Genomic DNA, 12,058 nt, shown 5'->3' on the forward strand with positions numbered 1-12,058 from the left:
GGCTAGCCTCAAACTCAGAGATCCACCTGCTTCTGCTTCCTGAGTGCTGGGATTAAAGGCATGCACCACCACTATCTCCTGACTATAGTTCTGTTTATATGATTTAATTAAGTGTTCACTAAATCTTGTGAGGTGGCCAAAACAGGCCCCATTTGATAGAGAAAACAGAGGCTCATTGACACTATATGTATAAGTGTCTTAGTTCTAAGTAGGAGGCAGCCTGTCTCTTGAGGGATTGCAGATATGGCTGCCATGTCACATGTGTGTCAGTAGGTGGCAGAGAGGGGAGAAGCTATGTCTTCACTCAGTGTTCTGACCTATGAACATCTGGATGATTAGTAGTCTAACATTCCTTGAGAAAAGCAAGCCTGAGACAAACACCAATATGGCACCAGACACGCCCAGATAGGCTCCCAGGATGGGGAGCAAGCTGGAGACTAGAAGAACCCTGCCTGGGACCACAAGTTCCAAGCAGCAGTAGTGAGCCCAAGACAGATGGTCATTGCAAGGGGCCACCTGGGTGGGCTGGGTGAGGAGGCAGCCTGAGATGACTACCAGTCTGTCACCATGCAGGTCTAGGGGAGGGGGAGACCATTCCTGAGGTGACCTCTATCTGGCACCATAATGCACAAGTGGGGCATAGTACTCCTGAGATCACCCTGACACTCAAGAGACCCTAGGTGCCACTAATAGGAACAAGTAAGTGGTGGAGAAATGGAAGAGAAAGAGGAACAGAAGGATGTGGGCATAATGAAAACAGGCAGAACTGGAGACTCGAGGGTAGTGAGGAACAGCTTGATATGAGTGGTCGATGATGCCACTTGGGACCATGGTAGTGTCCTAGCCTGTGCTGTCACTAGGGGCTGTATCCATGGCCCTGCAGCAGCAAGGTTCTGTTGCCACCAAAGGCCAGGCAGACATCCCTTGTCTGGACTACTTATTGCCGGGAGGCATGTGGATATCTGGAGGCTGTGCAGAACTGGCCCCACCTATCACCTGGGCATTGTGGGAGAGCTGGCCCTCGAGGCATGAGAGCAGAAGAGCTGACCCCACCCCTAGCTAGCTGCAGTATTGGGAGAGCAGGCTGCACTTTGCAGGAGTTGTGGGTGAGCCGGCCCTTGAGGCCATGCGTGTGGGAGAGCTGGTCCTGCCTCTTGTCTGCTATGTAATGACGTGGGCAAGGGAGAGATCCCTTCCCCTTCCTTTTGCCTTTGCCACCAGTGGCAGGCAGGAAAGCTGGCCAGAAGGGGTCATAAGAACAGGAGAACAAGCCTTCCTCTCACCTACTGAAGCACTTGGGAGAGCAGGCCCTACATCTTGTCTAGGCAGCACAGTAGAGCTGGCCCTGGATGTGGAGGTTGCAGGTAAGTTGGTCTGGGGGTGCATGAGTGCAGGAAAGCTAGCCCTGCCTCTTGTCTGCTGGGAGACGGCAAGGACAAGGGAGAGGTGTCCTCCTTCCCTCCCTTCTCCTCACCATTTCTGGCAGGCGAGAGAGCTGGCCCTGAAGGGGTCATGAGAGTGGGAGAACCGGCCATTTCCCTCACCAGCTGTCACACTCAGGAGAGCAGGCCCCGCACTTCACCTGGGCAGCAGGGCCCTGTTGCTGGTGAGCCAGCCCCAAGTGTAGGAGAGCTGGTGGGTTGACCAGTGTAGGCCTAGATTTTTCAAAAACCTACTTTATTTAGGGTTCTCAAACACTTCAATTTCCTCTCTAGCCCACCGACCAGAGAGAGGTAGGGGAGAAAGAAGGTTAATAGGAAAGGGTGCTGTGGAACTGTTTCGAAGTAGTTCTTTGGGGGTGCAATTCAATAGTAAACACCAACTGAATCAGTTGTGGCAGCGCCATCCAGGAGAAATAGTAAGGCTTCTCCGAGTTAGTATGAGTCAGCTGGAGTGGCCAGAATCAGCCAGAATACCACAGGAAGTTCTTTGTTGCATTTCTCTCTATGAAGTGAAAACCAGTGAAGACCAGCAAAGACCAGTGAAGCATTACCCGGCATAGCGATGGAAGAGCGTCCTCTCACTGGTTGTGCGGTTCTGTTTATATTCTTTCTAAGCATCACGCACCCTCTCAAGTGTCCGTTTTCAGTGAAATATCACATGCCCTCTCACAAGACAGCTTCCAGAGAAACATCACATGACACAACTGAGTTGTTAAAGAACCCAGAAATTTCTACTTCAGATCAGCTCAGATACCTCTTTAGGCCCAGATGCAGGGTTTTGAATTGGCCTACCCAACATCTACCCCTTTGATGAACTGCTGGAGTGCATGAAGGGACTGGACCTACAGATCCAAAACTACAGGATCTCCATGGCACTGGGCAACAACAGGACATCTGAGAGGAGTCTCAGTGAGGTTCTAGTATTGATGGAGTAGCAGAAGCCAGAGGGCTTATACCAGACCAAGGACTCATTGTAATGAACACTTACTTATAAGCAAAGTATGGCCAAAGGGTATACTGGGGGACACACTGTGATACACTACTACTTCCACAGCAAGATTTTTTTCCCGTTTCAGGGGAGGTTGCAAGAGTAGAGGGCAGATATGAGGGGAGGGGAAGATGTGTAGGATTGGTGTGCATGATGTGAAATTCACAAAGAACCAATAAAAAGTTAAAAAAAATAGGCAGAATTAGAATTTGGGCCTTTTCGTTTAAACTGGTGCTTATTTAACTGTCTCAGGCAATTTCTAGCCAAGATTGATTTAGTTCATAGTATGCTTGGGTCATTTCCTTTGACTGAATTTTACTCAGAGGTCATATTTGAGACTTTTGATACCAATCTCTTTCCTTAATAATTGTCAACTCATGGGCATTCTTACTTCATCTGACTTCATATGACTATATCCAGATTTTATTATCAGTATCAAGAATTGTTAGTTTGTTCTGAAATATCTCCTACAGGATCATGTATCTGAACACTTGATCCCCAAATGGTAGCATTGTTTTATAAGGTTGGAGAGCCTTTGGGAGGTAGAATGTAGCAGGCTAGGCATGGACCTTGAAGGACCTTCTGGCCCAAGGTTTCCATTTCCTTGTTGGCCAAGATATGAACAAGATACTAGATTGTACTGTTAGGGACAGAGCCCTATGTTGTCCCTGCCACACTGGATTGTGTTCACTGACACTTTGAGCTAAAACAAATTCTTCCTCTCTTAAGTTGCTTCTGACAGTTACAGCGTCACATCCACAAGGAAAGTTACTAATACGAGTGCTAATACCTATTATGCTCTAGTTAATGATTGTGAAACACTTATTTTATTTTGATGATCTTGTACTCAGTGATTATTGTGGTCACTCCACTGGTTAATGTTCGAATGCCTCAGCTTGTAGAGACACTCATATAATAGAGCACTGAACTAGGAGCTCCAGCACCTCCATTTCTAATTAGAAGTGTGTCCTTAAACTAGTTACTTGATGGGTCAGCAAATGCACTTCTTCATCTGTCTGCGCTGCCAACTTTCTATGGTTATTGGAAGATAAATGAAGTCAGTATTTGAGAGGCTATCAAACTGTAAGGCGTGCTAATATAAGTAAGAATCCTTTTCAAGATCATTTATACTTTGGCTCTCTTTTTCATGCTGACTTCATTTTCTCATCTCTTCTGATAGTTGTTTTTTTCTTTTTCTTTTCTTTTTTTTTTTTTTTTTTTTTTTTTTTTTTTTGGTTTTTTGAGACAGGGTTTCTCTGTATAGCTCTGGATGTCCTGGAACTCACTCTATAGACCAGGCTGGCCTCGAACTCACAGAGATCTACCTGTCTCTGCCTCCTGAGTGCTTGGATTAAAGGCGTGAGCCATCACTCCTGATACTCTAATAGAAGTTTTGTGGTCCAGTTCTGCTAGTACATTTTACCTATTCATAAATCCATTTAGCAAATACTCAGTTACTGCTTTCCTAGACACTGAATCTCAGGGTATAAATTTAGAAGCCACACCTGGACTTAAAGGAGCATAATGGTTAACAAGGGAGACAGCTAAGTTAACAATGACTCAAGGCCACAGCCTTCCATAGATTTGTGGCCATTGTAAGGGCAATGCCCCAAGCCCCTCCACAGGTAGAAGACCACAGGTCACATAGCCAAGACAGGTCTCCATTTTAATGAAGTACCTGAAGGCCTGCAGGGCTTAGCCAATTAAGCTTTTCTTCCCAGACATTCCTCCCTGCAAAAGGTATTTAACTTCAGGCCCACTCTGAGAAACTAGGGTACAGTTTTACTCACCACCACTCTCCACCATGACAAAAAATGGTTTAAAACCATGGACTGTCTCTTTTCATCGGGATCTGCTATGGGAAGCAATGAAGGCCTTTGCCTACAGAGCCACCATCTAGTCTCCCATACGAAGCTTCTCCTAGCCACAACCACTAAGCCAAGCCAGACGCCCACAGACAAGCCAGGTACACCATGGAACACCAGCTGGAGCTCGCCCCCCCCTTTTCCCTTTAGCCCTACCTGAGCCTGATCCGGCTGTGGGCCCCCACTCTGTTCTCAGCTCTTCCACAGCTTCCAGCGGTGCCTGGCTGCCCAAGTGCCTGAGACCCAGACCCAGACCTCTTGGCAGGCCTGGGGACCCCCAGCCAGCTCCGGAGTTCCAGGACCTCAGACTGTGCTTCCCCACCCCCTTGAGTGGTGTCCTGCCTGGAGCTGCTGTGGGGTAAGCACAATCAATACTCCCACCTCCTGCCTCCTGCCTTCCTGAGCCCTGTGGCAGAGCAGACTTGGCTCTTAGACCTACAGGGGTCCAGGTTAATTGAGACTGCTGGTCTTTCTATGCAGTTGCCTTCCTTCCTCAACTTCTTTCAGCCTTTCCCTAATTCAACCACAGAGGTTAGGTGTAAGTATCTACATCTGTCTCAGCTGCTTATTGGGCCTCTCAGAGGGCAGCCATGGTAGGCTCCTGTCTGTAAGCACACCATAGCATCAGTAATAGTGTCAGGCCTTGAAGCCTCCCCTTGAGCTGGATCCTAAGTTGGGCCAGTCACTGGACCACCTTTCCCTCAGCCTCCTCTCCATTTTTGTCCCTGCAGATCTTTTAGACAGGAACAAATCTGGGTCAGTGTTTTTGACTGTGGGATGGCAACCCCGTCCCTCTACTTGGTGTCTTGTCTTCCTGCTGGAGGTGGGCTATACAAGTTCCCACTCCCAACTGTAGGGCTTTCCATCTAAGGTCCCTCCCTTTGAGTCCTGAGAGTCTCTCACCTCTTAAGTCTCTGGTGCATTCTGGAGGGTCCCCCCACCTCTCAACCCCCAAGGTTGACTGTTTCCATTCATTCTGCTGGTCCTCAGGGCTTCTCTCCTGTCTCCCTGTCCATACCTGACTATGTTTACCCTTTCTCCTACCCCTCCCCTTGAAAATAGATCCATATTTGTCACCCTGCACAAAGCTCAAGTCCAAGTGGATCAAGGACCTCCACATAAAACCAGATACACTGAATCTAATAGAAGAGAAAGTGGGAAAGAGCCTCGAACTCATTGGCATGGGGCAGGGGTGAAGGGGGATTTCCTAAACAGAAAGCCAGTGGCTCAGGCTCTAAGATCAAGAATTGATAAATGGAACCTCATGAAAGCTTCTGTAAGGCAAAGGACATAGTCAATAGGACAAATCGGCAACCAACAGATTGGGAAAAAAATCTTCACTAACCCCACATCCGATAGAGGGCTAATATCCAAAATATATAAAGAACTCAAGAAGCTAACATTATGACTCTAACTACACTTAGTTTTCCTATATTTTGAACATTTTTGTATTAATATTCAAGTAACTATATTATCATTGCTCCCAGTTATTAAAAATTGTGCTAAATAGACTAAAATTGGAAGAAGACAAAATAATCCTGACAGCCTAGAACGATAAAGCAATTTTGGAAATAAGGAATCATGATTTCTTTCTTTCTTTCTTTCTTTCTTTCTTTCTTTCTTTCTTTCTTGCATTGTTGGAGGGTTTTTTTTTTTTTTTGCTTATTATAGTTGAAAATGAAGAAGTTTTAATTTTTCACTAAGAGGAGAAAATTGACAAAATCAAAAACTTGGGCTATGGCTCCACAAATTTCAGTTCCTGCCAACAGAAAAATTTCAAGTTCAAGAATGTTTGAGGGGCCCACACATTTCCAAGGTCAAAAAGAAATGTAGTTACGTTACATAGTCAGCTATTGTACTGGAGGGGCTCGGTTAGATAATATTTTCTGACCTTCTGACCATTATCTGGAACACACAGAAACCACATTCTTTAATCTTTTACAGTGTTTTCACACCAGAATTGAATTGATGAAGTTTATAAACGGGCAAATGCAGAAATGACATGCACATTCACAGTGGACTCAGAGGAAAAAGATGATGTAGCAATGAAAAACAAAACATACCTTAAAGCAGGTAGAGTGGTGGCTGCCTTTACTGCCTGGACCTGGGATGTTATGGCAACAGAATCATCAAGTATTTGAGGCCAAACTGGACTAGTGTGGAGTTCCAGGCTGCCTTTGAGCTTCAGGGTGAGGCTGTCTTAAACACAAACAAAACAAAACAAAACAAACAAAACAAACAAACAAACAAACAAAAACAAAGCAAAGGAAACCAAACCAAACCAAAACCGAATCAGGGTTGGTGAGATACCTTAGGCAGTAAAGTGTTTGCCTTGAAGCCTTGCAAGTGTGGGGGTCTGAATGCACATCCTCAGAATCTCTTGTAAAGAGTTGGGTATAATGATGCATACCTGAAATCCCAGGGATGAGATGCGAGACAGAGGCAGGTGGAGAGGCATGGAAACCTGTGGGCCAGCTAGACTGACCTACTTGATAAAGTTCCAGGCCAGTGAGAGCCGCCATCACAAACAAAAGATGGAGGGTCCCTGAGGACTGACACAGTTATTCCGTTTTCCATATGCATGCTACACGCATGCTCCTCAGTCTGGATGTACACACATGCCTGCATATGCATCCCTCTCCACTGGATTGATAGTGTAAGCTGACATTTAAAAATCTAAATATGAACATAATTTGCAATGCTATTGAGCAAAGAAGAATGCTATTCAGCAAAGAAGATGTACCACCCTCTCTTCTCCAAAATTATGTCTTTAAGACATCCAAAAGCATTTTATCTTGATAGTTTAAATATATGTGGACCTAGAGCAGCGGCAAACTGGAAGCTACTACATATGTATTTGAAATCTGTCATTGCACATTCAATCAGTCCTTATGAGACGAATATATTCTAGGGCTTGTTATGGTAGTTGATTAGCAGTTAGTTAACAAGCAGAAGATGTCACCTATTTTCTTTAAATGTAGGAAATAGAAAATAAACTATGGAATGGAATGTGATTTTTTTTCTATTCTTTTTTCTAAGACAGGGTTTCTCTGTGTAGCCCTGACTGTCCTGGAACTTGCTTTGTAGATCAGGCTGGCCTCAAATTCACAGAGACCCACCTGCCTCTGCCTCCCAAGTGCTGGGATTAAAGGCATACACCACTACTGTCCTGCTATGAAATGTGATTTCTTATGTGTAATTTCTTTCTTTCCTCCTCCTCATCCTCCTTGTCCTCGTTCTTTCTTTAGTGCTGGAGATAGAGGTCCATCCTAGAATCTTGCTTGTGTGGTGCTCTACCACCGAGCCACACCTCTAGCCCTCTAAATCCTCATCCAACTACCTAATTAATTAGTTTTTCAGTATACTCTTATGCTTAGCTTTGTTAATGTGTTGTTGTAAAACAGCCAATAGCAGCTGCTGTTAGCACTTTGGGCAGCCTCATCCATATGAAGCCAATTTGGCATGGAGCTTCCGAGCTTCACTGGGGCTTCTTATCAGTTTGAATGGTCCTGTGTCTCCCCAAGTTTTTGCCTACCTGAGACTGATGGAAGGTCCAGCCTCACAAGAGCAATAAGGATGACGGTGTCTGTTTTCTGGTTGCCTGCTGAACACACACAGGAGGCCTGGAGAACACAAACCCTTTGGATGCAGTAGAGACTTTGTTAGGGTCAGAGTGCTGTGACACTCACATTCTACTGGCTTTGACTCTTTTATGTTTGGAGCACTCCAAGATGCATGACCAGAGGATGTCATGCCCTTACCCCACTAGTGTGTGCTCTCTGTCATCTCTCTGGCATTTGAAGCACCTTGGGGATTTACCAAGAATTCAAAGAAGACGTGTGTGTGTGTGTGTGTGTGTGTGTGTGTGTGTGTGTGTGTGTGTGTAATCAGAAGAAGTAATTCTGTTTTGTACATTTTTCTTACTGAATGTAAAAGCAGAAAATTAAAATTATAAATCATAAGTATGAAACAGTTTACAGGCATCTTTCTGTGAACTCTCCAGAAATAATCACAGTTAACTTTGGTACTTTTCCCCCCCAGAGAGTCTGCTTGTCAGTATTCATGACAACTGCGTTTCATGTGAGAAGCATATCCCCGAGGGCTCCACATAAGTAAAAATTTGCCCAATTCTAGACCAGTCTTGACAAAGGAAGGTCAGAATTCCTGTCTGTCAGCTGAAGTGGTGCCACCATGTGGCAAGAGCATAAACATAGCTTATGGTTCACTTGGCTGTCCAGCTTTCAAGCTACATGGTGGTATTTGAATTTAGGGAGATTTGCGGTAGTCATCAGTATATAAGCCAGGTTGAAAATATCATAATATTTAATATTATTAGAATTCAAATTTATTTAAAATGTCATTATATTGTTTTAACTTTACAAAAGAGGGTCAAGTCAAATACAACCCAGCTCCAAATTTTCCTTATAAAATTCAGATAACATATTTTGGACATTCTCTCATGTAGTAAATGCACTTTCATCTCTTCCCTTTAAAAAGCTATGGATTATTGTAGTACAGTGGTGCATTGTAATTCATTTAAGTAGTCCGTTACATTGATGGCTACTTCTTCCCAAGGACATGATCTCCCTTGCTGCCTTGCCCTTTTGCTATCAGGTTTTCCCTCGTTCTCAGGATACTGAACAATGCTATGTTGTTCTCGGTGTCAGTGTATTATGGCCAGAGTAAATCAAACTTCTGCCACTTGGGGACCATCCAAGCTGAAATCACGTGCCTTTTTCTGTTCCCAGCATACTCTGTTCTATTGCTGAACAGGCCTTATCTGTGCCTACAAGTGGGCTTGTCAGGAAGCAGGTGCTGAGTCAGCAGTTGGTATTTAGGAACTCAACACCAGAGAACCAAAAGGAGAGGAAGCAGGATCAAGCAGAGAAAGAAGCTTGGCCGGCTTAGCAAACAGGCCGTGGAACAAGACCTGTTCATCAGAGCTGTCTTGGGTAAGTCTTTGTCCAGTCAGTGGATTCTGACTACCCTATGTGGGGCATGAGCTCAGTTGAGGCAGTTCTTTGCAAGTGAGGCAGACCCTAAATGAACTGAAAACTCCGTGTTGTCCCACAGGTGAGTGGACGTTGTTCTTCTTAGTGGGATCTGAGCAGCACATCTTTGTGACTCCTGTATCTGGTCTCTTACATCATTCCATGAGCATAGTAGGTAACTTTGGCAGCTTGAAGGCTTTCCTATCTGAAGTCTAGCTCAGGTCTGGGAGTTTACAATGGAAAACTACGTTTTTTTCCCCATGTAATGTAACGGTGAATGGCAAGCTGAGGCCTAGGCTGTCCATTTTCACCTTCAGTGAAGGGAATGGGGGATGAGGAAGAGAGAGGCATTTCTTATATTTTTCCATTGCGAGCCTAGCCTTTAATGGCTGAGCTATCTCTCCAGCCCAAGGGAGACATTTCTTACTGTCTTCTATACGTACCCTAGTACATAGTAACACCCAGGGGATTCTGCTTGATCACTTCTTCATCTCATTGCTCTCCTGTATGTTTCTGTAGGCCTTTATTTGAAAACAAGACTCAAGGAAATCATAGTCTCAGGCTCTAGCCAAGTTGTTACTAACCATTGCCTGAGGGAATCAAGCTGGGTTGCACGTCCCATATAAGATGGTGCCTGTGGTTTTTCCAGTGCTGTGAGTGGGGACACTTAATAGGAGTTATTGTCATTGCCTAGTTGAATAGCTCTGTGTATCATCCTATCAGCATAGATGTGAATTCTGTTTGCTTAGGCAAGATGTATATTTTGGTGTGTGAGTGTGGGAGCATGTATTTCATTGTGCCTGTGGGGAGGCCGGAGGTCAGCCTCCATCTTGTCTGAGACAGACTCTCTTAGTTGTTTTATTCCAGTATGTGTTGGTTCTTGTCTCCACCCACTGTCTCCTACTCTGAGGCCTAGGATTACAGATACTTTTTTTAAAAAAAATGATCAAGTATTTTATTTAATTATCTTAAAATATCAAATAGGTGGGTCCTGTTTATTATTGTTGTTTTTCTTTATTGTTAACAACATAATATTTTTATTGATTTTTTGGGAATTTCACATAATGTACCCTGATCACACCCACTTCCCAGTCCTCCAAGGTCCACCCCCTCTTTTGTGCCCTCCCCCACAAAAAGAAGAAAAAATACATCAAGTCTAATTTATCTTGCTTATATACTCATGGGAGCATGGTTAAAGCCCCAGTGACAAGTTCCTAAAAGTAGTCCCCAGCCACCAGAAGTCTTCAACTTTGCCTTGCCTTCACTCCTCCAAGCCCTGACCCCACCCTCCCTCTCCCCCAGATCTACTCCTCCTCCTTTCCTTTGAGAAAAGAACAGGCTTCCCAGGGTTATCAACTGAAGGCTGCATAACAAGATACAAAATGACTAGGTACATGCCCTCATGTCAAAGCAAGGCGAGGAGTCAACGCAGTAGGAGGATAAGGATCCTGTCTCAGTTAGGGTTTGACCACTGTGAAGAGACACCATGACCAAGGCAACTCTTATAAGGGACAGCATTTAATTGGGGCTGGCCTACAAGTTCAGAGGTTCAGTCCATTATCATCAAGGCAGGAACATGGCAGCATCCAAGCAGGCATGGTACAGGAGGAGCTGAAAGTTCGTTATCTTCATCTGAAGGCTGCTAGCAGAATTCTGGCTTCCAGGAAGCTAGGATGAGGGTCTTAAAGCCCACACCCACAGTGACACACCTACTCCAACAAGGCCACACCTACTCCAACAAGGCCTTGTCCACACCTTCTCATAGTGCCACTTCCTGGGCCGAGCATATACTAAACCATCACAGATAAGAGCAGCAAAAGAGTCAGAGAGAAGCCCGATGTTAGAAGTCCTACAAGAGCACCAAGCTAACAACCCCAATATATATGCAGAGGATCTGATGCGAACCCCTGCAGGCTTTGGGAGTGCCACTTCAGCCTCTGTGAGCCCCTATGAGCCCTGCTTAGTCGATGTCCATGGGCCAAATTCTCCTGGTGTGGTGTTCTTACTCCTACAATTCTTCCTCCTGCTCTCCCAGGGGTTGGTTTCCTGTAGCTCCAAGGAAAAGGACCTAATAGAGATCTCCAATTTGGGCTCTCTTTGCACCTAATGTTTGGCTGTGGGTCTCCGCACCACTATTAGCTGCTGGTGGGAACCTCTACAGATACTTTTAAATATAGATTTTCAGGATTCCGTCTCAGGTCCTTACACTTATATTTACTTAGTGAGCCATCTCACTGGCCTCTAGTTGAGCATTTTAAAGCACAGATCTGTAGCTCTCTCTTTCTTCCTCAGTCTCTGTATCTCTAGCTGTCTCTCTGTCTTTCTATCTCTCTCCCCACATGTGTATAAGTATTGGAGAAGAGAATCAGCTATAGCATTGATAACTTTTGCTACCTCTTGATTACATACAAAAGCTCACACCTTCTTGCCTATGCCCTTTGAAATTTCGATATAAAAGTTGTAAGGAAAAGCAAACCGAATCAATTGCAACAATACCGTTCTCATGATATGCACTTGGAGGCTGCCTATGGCAGGCACACCTTTAATCCGAGAGTTTGAGAGGCAGAGACAGCTAAATCTCTGGTCTACACAGTGAATTCCAGGAAAGCCAGGGATGTGTAGAGAGACTCTGTCTCAAAAAGCAGCAGCAGCAGCAGCAGCAGCAGCAGCAGCAGCTGCAGCCACCTCCGCTGCCGCTGCCGCTGCCGCTGCCACTGCCGCCGCCACCACCACCACCACCACCAAGTTTAGATATATTTCCCATCTTCATAA

The 12,058-nt window shown here is 45.0% G+C and overlaps 1 protein-coding gene and 1 non-coding gene across 2 annotated transcripts in view; both read left to right on the forward strand.

The window, feature by feature from the left end:
• The first annotated feature begins 219 nt into the window (after positions 1 to 219).
• On the forward strand, positions 220 to 351 carry LOC117695620 (small nucleolar RNA SNORA17). Its single transcript, XR_004604671.1, has one exon. It is a non-coding gene; the product is annotated as a small nucleolar RNA SNORA17 (small nucleolar RNA).
• An 8,756-nt stretch (positions 352 to 9,107) lies between these two features.
• Positions 9,108 to 12,058, forward strand: part of LOC143435448 (uncharacterized) — a 127,898-nt gene continuing 124,947 nt past the window's right edge. Inside the window, exon 1 of the mRNA XM_076918180.1 lies at positions 9,108 to 9,247. The gene's annotated coding sequence lies outside the window, so the exon portion shown is untranslated. The remainder of the gene's footprint in view (positions 9,248 to 12,058) is intronic.

Source organism: Arvicanthis niloticus, chromosome X, assembly GCF_011762505.2.
Source record: "Arvicanthis niloticus isolate mArvNil1 chromosome X, mArvNil1.pat.X, whole genome shotgun sequence".
Taxonomy (NCBI): Eukaryota; Metazoa; Chordata; class Mammalia; order Rodentia; family Muridae; genus Arvicanthis; species Arvicanthis niloticus.